This window comes from Saccopteryx bilineata, chromosome 2 (assembly GCF_036850765.1).
Source record: "Saccopteryx bilineata isolate mSacBil1 chromosome 2, mSacBil1_pri_phased_curated, whole genome shotgun sequence".
Taxonomy (NCBI): Eukaryota; Metazoa; Chordata; class Mammalia; order Chiroptera; family Emballonuridae; genus Saccopteryx; species Saccopteryx bilineata.
The window spans coordinates 355,344,346-355,356,500 of record NC_089491.1 but is presented as its reverse complement, the minus strand read 5'-3'; the positions used below and the strand labels follow the sequence as shown (position 1 = coordinate 355,356,500).

The following is a 12,155-nucleotide window of genomic DNA, read 5'->3' as shown; positions in this document are numbered from 1 at the left end:
AAATATAGAAAAAATAACCAAATGGAACTTCTAGAGATGGTAAATACAATATCTGAAATAAACATTTTACAGGCTGCAATTAACAGCAGATGAAACTGTCAATAACCAAACTCTGCACATTGAATAAGACAGAGCAGAAAGATGAGTTTGTTGTGAGGGTTTCCACCTGCAAGTCAGAAAACCTGAGGCTACAGAAGCAATGAGTTCTGAGTTGCTCACAGACTAAGGGGTTTTTATGGGATAAATAGGGAAGTTATTCTGTTTTTCAGCTGATTGATTGCCTAAAGGCCTTCTTTCCTATTTGCATCAGGGTAGCTGAATCAGGGGTACAAGGAAATACAGAGATGACATGATTAGAAGTGGCAATTGAGGACTGGTGGTACCCTCAGCTGTTTTATGAGAAGAGTATATTTCTGTAAGGTTAGGTTAAGTTTCCTTTATTTGCTGAATTGACTGTCTTCTGCATTGACTGACTTAAGTGACTTCATTTTAGTTTTTGGTTTTATAAGATATGAAGATATAGCGATAAGGACTATCTAAATGAGGCACAGAGGTAAATATCTAATGTATAGAAAGCTAAAACTTTGTAGGACATAATAAATATGAAACAAAAATAGGCTAGAAAAATATTTTCAATAAATATATATAAATACTTTCTATATTGTATAAGAATACTTAAAACCACTCACTTCTAGAGGTATAGTAATGATTGAAGATGATTCTATGAATCCATAGAAACTTGAGCTGACTTTTGGAGCTTGACCTAGGTATACCTTCTAGGACTAGTCTCTCTCTAAAATCAATAAATTAAAAAGAAATGTTTAAGAAAGCATTAACTCACTTAGCACAATCAGTAGCTTGGGATACTGTTAAGTGTTTACCCCCAACCAACACCACCAGGTGACATTCTAGCACACTGGAGTAGGGAGAGAAGTTTCACCAGCAGAGAAGCAGGTGGTGTTTGGACTCATTTTGGAAGTAGGAATGAAACAAACTGTCTTTCCAGGCAAAGGGACCCTTGAAGGTTATATGTGAAAAGGCCAGATTCAGTTACTACAGAGGACAGGAATATGAGCCATTTTATTTGGATTTTACAGGATATGGTGAATTCCCAAGCTGGAGGAAGCTGGGTCCAGGATATGGCAGGCACCAGTCCTGAGCACAGAGGATGTAGGTAGGAGTGGGCCTAGAAGATAAGAACGGGCAGGGTGCTCAGTAAGGATCCAACACTTCTGTGAGTTCTAGAAGCTGGAGGGCAGGACTACAGAATCCCTTTCATCCTCACCAATAACCAACATGACAAGTCACTTCTCAGGGGTTGGCTCAAGAGAGCAGATTTACCTTGCCTGACTCAGCCTAGACCACCAGACATATTCACTGTGAGCCAAATGCTTACAGTGACTTGGACCAAGCTCTAGACAGGGACCTACAGGAGGCTTCATCTGATTCCTGGGTGGCTGACAAAGCCTGCATCCCAAAGCATCCTTCTAGTGCTGTTCCCTGGTTTTCTCCGCTGAGTGCCACAGAGGACCAGGTAATGACTGGGGTTGAGTGAGATAAAGACAAGATGGAAGAATAAAGAAGTGGAACTTCATGCCTAGTAAAATCTGCTTACATATAACTTTTTTCTAAGGAAAAAACTGAATTCTGGTAGGAGAAGCAGGTACCATGATCAGTAAAATGAGGCCATTATAAATATTTACTAATAATGTAATGAAGAGACAGAGGATTCACTCACCTGGAAAAGACAAAGGTTATGGAAATTGTCCATGTATGTTGGGTCCCTGAGTGACTCCATACTACACCCTAACACCCGGGTCCCTAACATTTTCTGTGCCCATTATAAAGGTTGGACAAAAAGGGGCTTTCACTGGCCTCTCTCAATATCTGGTGTAACTAGGCTTGTAATGCCGGGATGTTTCAAACCAGGTAGAGTGAGAAGAAGAGAACAAGTCTTTGAACTGTTACTTTCCCAGGTTCTAGGCAGCCTGGAAACCTCATTTGCTGAAAGATTGCGCTCAAATGCAGTAGAAATCAGGAACTGAAGACTTACTGGACCATAACGGATCTAGCAGCCCAGCAAAACCTCCCAGGCTGGCCTTCCAGAGGTCGGACCACCGCCTTCCCCAGCTCCCAGCCCAGAAAAGGGGACATTTTTCCCTCCGGAAGGAAGGCCGACTCACCGACCTTTTCCAACTAGCTCTCCAAAAGGCCTAGTAACCTTGGGAAGTGTCCTCATCCTTACTCCCCCCAATCTTGAGACTTGGCCCTAGCCTCGCTGGGCAGTTCAGAGAAGCCCTGTGGCAGCCATCCTCGGCCTCATCCTGACCAAAGGCCCTTGATCTTCCCGCAGCTACGCTCGGAACAGAGGCGCAGTCATTCCCACAGCCTGCTCAGCCGCTCGCAGGTTGGGGCTCGTCCGGGGCGGAGACTTGGAAGCGCCTGAAAGTTGTGAGGAGGGCGGGAACCCAGACTCAGCTGACGTCGGCGGCCCGAGTCGGTCCCAAAGCACAGCACCTGCTCCCCTCGGCTTGGCTACCGGGGACCCACCCTGGGCCGCTACCGCAACCGCGTGCAGCTGTGGCTGGTCGGGGCGAGCGGGGAGGCGGAGCTGGAGCTGCAGCTGTGGCCGACGCGGGGTCAGGTCAGCAAGGGGGGCGGGGACCCCAATCCCGGCCGGGCTCGCGGCGGGGGGCCCGGGCAAGGAAGAGCACCAATGCTCGGGTTGAGACTGCCAGGAGATGGTACGCGGGGACAAGGTCTAGCCGAGCCCAGGAGGGACTCAAAGACCCTCAACCCCCCACCCGACCGTGGCGCTCGCACCCAGGCCAGTCTCATTACGGGGTCATCAAAGAAGAAGGTCCTCCAAGGGTGCGAAGGCGGCGAGGGCTCAGGAGATGGAGGGCGCAGGAGATGCTGCTCAGGCCTCCGTTCAGGACACTGCGCGCCTCGCCCCGCGCCCCTCGCTCCGGTCCTCCCGGTGCTGTGGGACCTCCTGGTGGTGTTGGGAGGAGGGAATGCAGGAGGCTTTGTCACCAGAGTCCACAGAAGACGCCCTCCCCCAGGGAACACGGCCTGTCCAGGGTCCCCGCTACCAAGTCTCAGCGGGTTCCGGTCCCCACAGGTGGAGGAGTTCGAGCACGACGTTCCGGACGACTTGGGGCCCCTGCAGTTCGTGAAGTTGCGCAAACAGCACTCCCTGGTGGACGACGCGTGGTTCTGCGACCGCATCACCGTGCGGGGCCCCGGGGCCAGCGCGGAGGAGGCCGCCTTCCCGTGCTACCGCTGGGTACAGGGCGAGGGCGTGCTGACCCTGCCCGAGGGCACCGGTGAGGGGCCGCTCAGGGAAGTGGGCGCAGGGTCTCGGGACTCCTGGGGTGGGGGCGGGAGGCAGGGGACAGCACTGAGGAAGGGCCAAAGGGCTTGACAAAGTGGCTTCTCCGCAGGTGAAGGGTGGAGAAGACAGGAAGTGGGGGAGGTTACACGTAGAATTAAAAAGGCTGGAAGTGGGACTGGACCGGAACTAAGTGATGTGCGGATCCCACCTCCCTAGAAGTGAGCACGGGGAATGGGGTTGCAGCAATGCTGTAAAGCAGACGAGCCAAAGTCAAGTGGAAAGATCTCTAGTGTCTGGGAACAAGTTAGGGCAGGGACAGGTGAGGCTAGCACATGGAATAGGAGATGGTGGGCGTGACCCCCGAGAGGAGACAGGTAAGGGAAGCACATGGATATGACGTGCAGGGCTGCTGTGGTAGGAAAAACACGGAAGAAACTGTGAGGGCAGGAAGCACCCTGATTGGGGCGGGGATGAATGAGGACAGCAAATACAGAATCTGTTATCTTAGGAAATAAGTATGAGACAATTGAGGTGCATGACAGGTAAGACTGGAAACATGTAAGCTATGTCTTTGAGACACGAGCAGGCATAAGTACAGATGAGGGCATGATGAAGTGAGGCTAATAGCTATAAACGTTGTGATGTGGAGGGTAGGTGAGATGAAGTTGGATACAGATAGCGATGTGGAAACAGTGCTTAGAGTTTGGCACACATAGACTGTCTTATGTCAGGGAACAGGTGATGGTGGAGATACGGGAGGTCAGAGGGTAAGTGTAGCTAATTCAAAATATGTTATTTTGGAGAACAGGTTAAGGTGTGGACACGAGAGGACCAGAATAAGGGAAGGTAACAAAGTATTATGGGATAGTGTAGGAGAGTTGTGGATATTACAGCTGATTAAGAATGAAACTCATAGATAATGAAGAATAGGGATAGATCGGGAAATTTGAGTTAAGAGTACAAAAAAGGGACTTTCCTCTCAGGACAAATGTGAGATTTGAAATGGGTGAAATCAAGAGGGCTGCTTTGGTAGGTAAAACACGGAAGAAACTGTGAGGGCAGGGAGCACTCTGACTGGGGCGGGGATGAATGAGGACTGCAAACACGGAATTATTACTGTGGGAAATAAGAGAGATGAACATGGAAACAAGTGAGGTCAAGAACAAGGAAGGATGGAAACATGAAATATATGACTTGGATACAGGTGAGTATAAGTACTGATTATCTAGACTTTGATGGTAAGTCTAAGAAAGATGACATTAGCTAAAGAAAGCAAACAGCGTTTTAAGACAGCTGAAAGTGTGACAGGTGAGGCTTAAGAAGTGGAAATTCAACAAAGCAATATATCGTAGGTGTGGACAGAGAAGGGATTAAGATTTTATCACCTTAATTAAGGTGATTTATTCAACCATAGTTATTGATGAAACAGGATCAGGTAGGAAATGATGAATTAAGGGACAAGAAAAGGGTGACAAACATGACATTTTGTCTCAAGGCAAGAGCTGAGGGCTGAGAGAAGTGGAGCCAGGAGTACAAAGTTGGGATACATGTGCCTGGGGAAGCCATGGAATGAAGCACAGGCAGCAATAAAAGCGGCACAGCATGACTGAACACAAGGGCTATGATAGAAAAAGGAAGGTGGAGTCAAGCAGGAGAGCACACACAGTTTTGTGTGGCCAATCATCTTCATCTCTCCCCAGCCCGCCTGGCAGGAGACAATGCATTAGATGTGTTCCAGAAGCATCGAGAGAAGGAACTGAAGGAAAGACGACAAATATACCGGTGACCACCCACCCATGTTAGACCACCAAGTTTCACCCCACCTCCCCTGACCCTATAACATCATTGAACTAAGCACCCTCCCTGAGGCTTTGTCCCCATCTCCTAGCTGGGCCACCTGGAAGGAAGGGTTACCCCTGACAATAGCTGCAGGCTGTGAGAATGACCTACCTCCAAATATGAGATTCCATGAGAAGAGGTTGGACTTTGAATGGACACTGAAGGCAGGGTGAGGAAAAGCCTGGAGCTCAGAGTGGAAAAAGGGCTGGGAGATCCCAAGTGGAGGTAAATGGTGAGGGGCTGAGGAATCAGGGAATGGCTCATGCCTCAATACCTGTCCTAGGGCACTAAAGATGGCCCTCAAACGTGTTTACACCCTCCCGAGCTCCTGGAACCAGCTGAAGGATTTTGATCAGATCTTCTGGGGCCAGAAGAGCACCCTGGCTGGTCAGTGGTTCCCCAAGTCTCTATATCCCCTGCGAGGGCCCCTTTTGGTGACCTGACCTTCACACTCTGTACTCCCCCATAGTGTTTACCCAGATGAGACCTTCCCATGCCTGCTCATCTCAGAGGGCTGGATACAGGGTGCTCATATGCCTGAGTCACTGGAGTAGAGCCTGAGGAAGGGACATCGAGTTGTGAATATACTCCTCCTCTTGGGGTGGTGAACACACAATATACAGTAGATGTATTATAGAATTGTACACATGAAAACTATATAGTTTTATTAAGCAATGGCACCTCAATAAATTCAACTAAAAAAAATCCTCCTCCTATCCTCCACGCCGACCCCACAGAGAAGGTTCACCGGTGCTGGCAGGATGATGAGCTTTTTGGCTACCAGTTCCTCAATGGTGCCAACCCCATGCTGCTGAGACGCTCCACCTCTCTGCCCTCCCGGCTGGTGCTGCCCTCGGGGATGGAGGAGCTTCAGGCCCAGTTGGAGAAAGAACTCCAGGTACCTCCTCCCTCCCTACACTGTTCTCTCCTTGTCTGTGTGGGGAGACATGGTGAAGGGCAGGGACCAAATGTGAGTCAGGAAAGGGAGGCTGTGCTAACTAACCCACTGTCCCTGGGAGCAGAGTCCTGTACTGGAGAAAACTCAGAATGATAGAAATATGTGGGGGAACTATGAGGGACTGACTCCCAGCCTGGATTTCCAAGGACATGCAGGTGGGGCCAGAGATTTTAGCTTTGACTCCCTGGCTGATGTTAGTGCTCCCAACCCACGTATTCATGGGCAGCAAGAAGGGTGATGAATGCACTGTCAAGTGGAGAGAACTGAAGAGCTTTCCTGGAGGAAGAAAGCTGGAAACAGAAAAGATGAGCTGGCTGTAAGGCAGACGAACAAGGCAGGATGTGAGCATGGCCGTCGTGTGTGTCTGCATTCTGAGGCAGTGGTAGTCAGGGGAACCTCTGCGGATTACCTGGCAGAGGTGAGATTGGAACAGGGAGTGAAAGACCATTTGCTGAGCTGATGGGAACCAAACACAGGGAGCCAACTGTTGGGGGATAATCGGGGAAGGGGCATGGCCATCTCGACAATGGGACAGTTTGCAATGCATGTGATGCAAACTGGATCGAGAGTCCGAGTTCTAAATCTAGGTCTGCTACCACAAAACCTGCCCAAGGCACCACCAACCCACACGAATTGGTTTCTTCCTTTAATTAAAATGAGATGAATTGGAACAGATGCTCTGCTTCTGCCAATAGGATGCTAGTACTGATTTAGGATAATGGCAAGAAGCTAGACAAATGTCTTCATTTTTAAATAAAATGTACTGGGTTAACATTGGTTAAAAATAGATGTCTTTAAAAGTCTTTCTCCTGTTTTCTCTCAATATATTTACCCTGATTTATCAATGTCACTACATTAAATTTAATTAAAAAAAAAAAGTCTTCCTCCCTTTGCCCTCTCTCTGGGGGTCGACTTTGAATGCTAACTGTGGATACATTTCTCCTCTCTGTAGAAAGGTTCCCTGTTTGAAGCCGACTTTATCCTATAGATGGAATCCCAGGAATGTGATCCCAGGAGAGAAGCAGTACTTGACAAGGTGGGTGGTTAGTGGGGTGAGAGGTAAGAGGTCTTATTCTCCATGTATAATGCATGATGGATAAATGTATCATATATAAACAGTACCCACAAAAGACTGAGGATTCCTTCCCAAAAGAGGGGACCATGCAAATAACAGATTTTTCCAGCCAGTTTTGAAGGATGCTAAAAGAATAATGCAACGGGCCAGTTTGAAGTGCTCGGGTCAACAACAGTAGCCAATTTTATTTTCAAACAGACAATTTGCACAGAGTATTCATCCATTAACATTCTCTCTTGGGTGCCTCCAGTGGGGCAAACACCATTCTGGATGTCTGTGCTAACTAAGACAGGCAAGGTCCTGATCTCTGGGGGTTTTCACTTCCATTTTCCATTTAGGGCTCACAGGCAATAAAGATTGCATTATAACATATTAGCAGTGACAAGTACAAGGCAGAGAATCAAAGCAGAGTGATGGGATATCAAGTTCAGATTGGGTAGTCAGGAAAGACTCCCTTAATGACATGACATAGAGAACGGAAATATGAGGCGTCAGCCATGAGATGATCAAGGCACACACTATTCTAGGTGGAGGGAATGCTTAGAACAGTGCAGAGGTCTCAGGCAGGAGCAAGCGTGGCATGTCTGAAGAACCGAGAGAAGGTGAGTGCAGGCCCTGGCTGCCTGGCTCAGTGGATAGATCGTTGGCCCAGCATATGGATGCCCCAGGTTTGATTCCTGGTCAGGGCGCACAGGAGAAGAGACCATTTGCTATTCCCCCCTTCTTTCCCTCTTCCTCTCCTACAGCCAGTCACTTGATTGGTCTCAGCGTTGACGTCAGGCACTGAGGATAGCTCAGTTGATTTGAGCATCAGCTCTAAATGGAGTTTGCCAGGTGGGTCTCAGTCAGGGCATGTACAGGAGTCTGTCTCTCTATCTACCCTCCTCACACTTAAAATGAAAAAGAAAGAAGGTGAGTGCCATGGTCAAAGGGAGTGGGTACGAGATGGAGTTCTGAAGGTAGGCAGGTTACAGCATGCATCCTCAGTGGAAGCAATTATACGCCCAAGGGGTGAAAATGGGACCAGGACCATGAAAAAGTTCTGGGATGCAAAAAAACTTATAATTTTTATGTAGGAATCAAACATATGCATACAGAACATAATGGATATAGTATATCTGTAGCATTAAAATTTCATGGGGTGAAGCATTTGAGATCTTGCTTCCCAACAACTATCATCAGTTTAGCTCAAATAAAGTCTTAGGAAAATTTCTTAAAAAAATTAAGGAAATATATTTGAAAAGGGGTGAGAAAAGGAAAATATATCTGAAAAGGCTCTTTAGAGGAGTGATGATAAAAAAAGGTTGAGAAAACTGAGCTAGAACTTAGTCTTACATGAAAAGAAAAAAAGAATGATTTTATTTTTTTTACAATATCATACAGCAATAAATCAATGGTTTATGGAATGAGTTACAAATGAACTGAACACTCTTGCTGTCGAGGGACCACTGAACTTCATGTCTCTGCTTTACCTGAAGACCGGGAACCTTTCCTGCTCTTCAACTCCAGTTTCCTACAGGGACTTGTCACTGCTCTCCTCTGACTTTGCAGTCTCTGGCTCTCTCCTTCCAGCTATTAATCCCACACCTGCGATACACCATGGAAATTAACGTGCGGGCCAGGACTGGGCTGGTCTCTGACATGGGCGTTTTTGACCAGGTATGTAGACAGGAGGGGGATTCAGGAGCTCATGTTTCTTCCAGCTCTGGCCTTGGGCAGGTAGATTTGCCTGACCCTGCCCATCCTTGCTTTTCAGGTGGTGAGCTCTGGTGGGGGAGGCCATGTGGAGCTCCTTAGGCGAGCTGGAGCCAATTTAACCTATAGATTATTCTGTCCTCCTGCGGACTTGGCTGACCGAGGGCTCCTGGGAGTCAAGTCTTCCTTCTATGCCCAAGATGCCCTGCGGCTCTGGGAAGTCATCTCTTGGTGAGGCAAGGGGAAGACAAGGCTGGTGCGGGTGGGTGGGCAGGAAGAGGCCCAGGAGAACAGAAGGTCTGTGTTGGGGCCTGGGGGCCTGGCCTGGCCCTGTGAGCAAGGAGCCCAGGGAATATAGAGGCTCCCTGTCAGTTTCTGCTCTCTTGGCCCAACCCCTTGGCCGGCAGCTATGTGGAGAGAATTGTGAGTCCTCACTATAAGATGGACATGGCCGTGAAAGAGGATCTTGAACTGCAGTCCTGGTGTCGAGAGATCACTGAAATTGGGCTGCAAGGGGCTCAGGACCAAGGTGAGTTGAGCCCCTGTCCTGAGACCGCCAATGTGAGAGATTCTTCCTTGGAACGTCCCCAGAATCCTCCCTGTTTCTCTTAAACCTTCCAGAAGCATGTCCAACCCCTATTTAAATGCCCAAAGGCCTTCTTCGATTCCTATGCAATAAGAACCTCTCTAGGTCCCAGATGCAGTGGGACCAGTGGCTACTTATAAATGTTCAACAACTGGCTCTCTGGGGGAATAAAGAAGCACTGGTTTTAGCATTTGGCCATTTGCATGGTGCAAATATTTCCACTGTAGCTACAGTTGTGATGTCAATCAGCTTGCCTAATACCTGAACATTTAACGTAACTGACTCTTGTGAGCCAGTATGACCCGTACCAGTACCCCACTGAGAGAGGCCCTCCCAGGGGATCTCCCTATTTCTCCACTGCAACTCACATCAGTTCCTGAGATTCCTTGCCCCCCTCTCTCCCATCTTGCTCTCCCTGTTCTCTGAACTTGCTTCTGTCCCTGACTTCACAGCTTCTAACCTTCCTTACCCCTTGCAGGGTTTCCCATCTCCTTACAGTCCCGGGACCAGCTCTGCCACTTTGTCACCATATGCATCTTCACCTGCACTGGCCAGCACTCCTCTGTCCACATGGGCCAGGTACTTACTATGGGAGGGCAGTGGACATTTGCACCTGGACTGGAGGAGGGGGCTGTGTGCAGGCGGCTAAAGTTTTTATGCTTAGTAGATACTGATTTTAGATATCTGTCCTTCCTTAGCTGGACTGGTATTCTTAGGTCCCTAACACACCCAGTATGATGCGACTGCCCCCACCGACCATCAAGGATGCGACTCTGGACATGTATGTCATGGCAACACTGCCCAACATTCATCAGGCTTCTCTCCATCACTTGGCAGCTGGGCAGACACCAGCCTGTTATGGTGAGAGCCAGGTGCTCTGGTCCCTGAGGAAGGGGGCAGCTGTGGGGCGATGGGCACTCCAAACCGGGGGTCATAGGCGATCAACTGCCTTTTTCTCTCCATGCCAGGTAGCTCTGGGCCAGCATGAGGAGGAGTATTTTGGGGGCCCTGAGCCTAAAGCTGTGCTGAACAAGTTCAGGAAGGAGCTGGCTGCCCTGGATAAAGAAATTGAGATCCGGAATGCAAAGCTGGACCTGCCCTACGAGTACCTGAGACCCAGCCTGGTGGAAAACAGCGTGGCCATATGAGCTGCCCTGACCTTTGGTTATTTCAGCCTCCCTTCCACCCAACCCACAGCCCCATCCCTTAGTCTTTCAGTCTTATCCTCCCCAACACACGCCTTTCTGTCTCCACCCTCTGAGAGAGTCACCTTTTCTTGTGTGTGCCCCTGGTGAATAAATTTTACTGCAGATGAACCATCTAGAGGCCGCATTTCTCCTGTATTCCTCCATCTTTTCCTAGTGTCCTCCCTTCCTTCCTCATTGGGCTCCCAAAGGGCAGATAATAGTTACACTTACATAAACTGTTTTATGTTAGAATGAACTAGGGTAGTAATACATGTTGGTGGATGCAGGTGCAGAATGTTCCCTTCTTTATGGGAACCTGGAATGGTTTGCTGGGACCCCAGTGGCCATTGACGGGTATGGGGGCCAAACTGTTCAAGTAAAGCCAATAACTATTCCATTGGAGATAGGAAGACTGCCTCCTAAGCCATATAACGTATATGTATCCCCTACTCCTGAGTATGTTTTGGGGGTAGATGTCTTATAAGAACTGTGGTTAGAAACTACAGCTGGGGAGTTACGCCTGCAAGTCTGGGTTGTGAAGGCAGTGTTGCAGGGACATGCAACACACTACCCCTTGCAATTATCCATTCTCTGGCATGTGACTAGCACGAAGCTGTATCACCTGCCATGCAGCTATGAAGTAATCACTGGGACAGTCCTCGAACTAGGAAAAGTAGGGATCATTTGGCCAGCACACAGCCCTTATAATTCCCCGGTGTGGCCTGTGCGCAAAGCAGACGGAACCTGGTGAATGACAGTGGATTACAGGGAACTTAATAAAGTTGTTCCCACTTTGCATGCTGCTATACCCTCAGTAACTGACCTGATGGATCAGTAGCCATGCGTTCGGGCCATATCACTTGGGGGCAGATTTGGCTAACTCCTTTTTCTCTATTGCTATAGCTGCAGAGAGTCAAGACCAATTTGCCTTCACGTGGGAAGGGTGGCAGTGGACCTTTACAGTATTACCACAGGGCTCTTTGCATAGCCCCACCTTGTGTCATGGGCTGGTGCCTGCTGACCTGGCTAAATGGAAACAGCCAGAGGCAGTTCGCATGTATCATTATATTGATGACATTATGCTAACTAGTGACTCTCTTCCAGAATTGGAGCAAGCAATTTCTACCCTGCTATCCCACTTGAAAGTGTGTGGCTGGGTGGTCAATGAGGGCAAATTACAAAGACCTGGGTTATCTGTTAATTTCTTGGGATTTGTCTGGTCAGGTATGACAAAAGTTACCCCTGTTGCAGTTATAGATAAGATCCAAGCATACCCTGTGCCCACTATGGTAAAGCAGTTATAGGAATTCCTAGGTCTGTTGGGGTATAGGTGAGCATTCATACCTCATTTAGCTCATTTACTGCTTCCCTTATCTCACCTTATTCGGAAGGGGGTTTGCTGGGATTTGACTGAGCAGGCACAAGGTGCATTTGCCTCAGCTAAGAGAGCTGTCAAGGTGGCATAGGCCTTGAATGTG

At 48.6% G+C, this 12,155-nt stretch overlaps 1 pseudogene; it reads left to right on the top strand.

The window, feature by feature from the left end:
* Positions 1-1,100: 1,100 nt before the first annotated feature.
* Positions 1,101-10,887, top strand: LOC136322642 (polyunsaturated fatty acid lipoxygenase ALOX12-like; annotated as a pseudogene).
* The last annotated feature ends 1,268 nt before the right edge of the window (positions 10,888-12,155 follow it).